This window comes from Arachis hypogaea, chromosome 15, assembly GCF_003086295.3.
Source record: "Arachis hypogaea cultivar Tifrunner chromosome 15, arahy.Tifrunner.gnm2.J5K5, whole genome shotgun sequence".
Taxonomy (NCBI): Eukaryota; Viridiplantae; Streptophyta; class Magnoliopsida; order Fabales; family Fabaceae; genus Arachis; species Arachis hypogaea.
In genome coordinates this window covers 21,434,047-21,435,905 of record NC_092050.1, presented here as the reverse complement: position 1 = coordinate 21,435,905, position 1,859 = coordinate 21,434,047, and the positions used below count along the sequence as shown (strand labels likewise).

Below are 1,859 nucleotides of genomic sequence, written 5' to 3'. Positions count from 1 at the left end.
CAAATTCGGACGCAGAACTGTCCTACTGTATAACATATTAAGTTATTAACATAGATGCAAGTACTGTGCTCCAAGAAACAAATCATCACACCGTATTGCAAAAGTACGATCGCAAACCCTATTTCGCATGTGTGCAGTTGATGTATGACAAACAAACCATTTATTATTTAATTCAAACAAAGAAAAACCTGGGCAGCAGAATAAGCTTCCTAATCTCTGTAAAATTCTATATTCACGTTAATGTAGTCTTTGGTTCATCTTATTTACAATCATACCGTAACAGAGCTATAAAGCGACTAATTGCTGTTTATCATTGTTCGTGTTTGATGTTTTCATCTAAAATAAGAAGCCCACATAATGTTAAAATACCATACTACAATCGTATTCCAAAAATATACAGAGACCCGGTCGAACGGGGTCAACAGTACAGGGACTGAACAAGTTGCTGTGTATATCATAATAAATACGAGGGAGGAACCGGATCTCGCAATATCCACGGGAGTCTTCACTATATACAGGTTATATACAATATTTACTGCTCCATGAGATTCACCAGAAAGGGCACCACCTGAAAACATTAAGAAAAAACATTAAATTTATAAGCTACTATTCACTGAAACCATCAAAATTATTTCATTATGAACTTACATTATCACATCACATCAGGTTAAAAATATTTTCTCCTAATAATAATAATAATAATAAAGGAGAGGAAAATGAATGTGCAGCCAATTGATCACAACCCAACAGCAATCCAAATTTACGATCGAAGAGGAGCACTCATTCTTAAATTTCTCATAACTGGCCATACACCATAGCGGTTGCCAAATTTCGGACACATTAAAAGTTTGCCTTGTATTAGTAGTATATTTATACAGTGAAAATTAAAGGAGTCAGAGATCATACCCAACATAATTTGGCACAAATTTTCATGTGAGGTAGCCTGCACAATTAACTTTTGAACTTGCAATTTCACGGATAAAGCATGATCTACTTCACGTGTGTCCCTGAAATTAAGCTGCTATGTTCCATGGCATGCTGAGAGAGCTGTTCAATACCGCTGAACTGGTTGAAAAATCACGTCCTGTAAGCTTATGCTCATGCGAGCCATGACAACCACAGCACGCTCATTCAGACCTCATTGGCATCTCCAGTTGATTAACAGCCTATAAGTGTACGTACATGTAATAAGCAACATTAATCAAGAAGCAACAAAATAAATCTCTGCGGAGTCTTTAGTTACCTGAAGAAGTTCCCTTTCCCGTGCACCACGCTGAGGATGGGCAAGCTCTCTAGTTGGGGCAGATTCTTCAGCATTTACAACAGGAGGCACATGATTGCTTGTAAGCATGGACATTTGTGGAACTTCATTGAAGTTGAAAAGACGCCAATTTATGAGAGGATCGTGGTACAAAAGCCTGAATGCAGGAAGAGCAAATCATCAACTTTATGATCTTTCACGTAAAGCTCAAAGCCTTAATTGATCACTCATCACTATGGTCCACACATGAATACTCCACAAATTCCTTATGTTTCCATCCAAACAAATTTTACTATATTATGTTAGTAAATTAACAACCTAGACAGTAAAACCCACATAAGCATAAAAGATGCAACACTTGTACTCCAGAACGGGCAGCTTGAACCAGTACTTACAAGTACAACTCCAAGTCGTCAAATATATTTTTATTTTTTTAAATTAAGTTGTGAAGATACAGTAATTGCTCATCCAAGTATCCATACCTCCATCATGGCATAAACTATCCTTATTTGTTCGCAAAACTTGCATCACATTTTCACAAGTGAGCGGAAGTTTCCCTCAATACCGCTGACTTCCATGGCTTTCACAAGCATCCTTG

The 1,859-nt window shown here is 37.2% G+C and overlaps 1 pseudogene; it reads right to left on the bottom strand.

Annotated features, from left to right (window-relative positions):
• Window positions 1–285: 285 nt before the first annotated feature.
• LOC140179151 (serine/threonine-protein kinase TOR-like) lies at window positions 286–1,839 on the bottom strand (annotated as a pseudogene).
• Window positions 1,840–1,859: the final 20 nt, after the last annotated feature.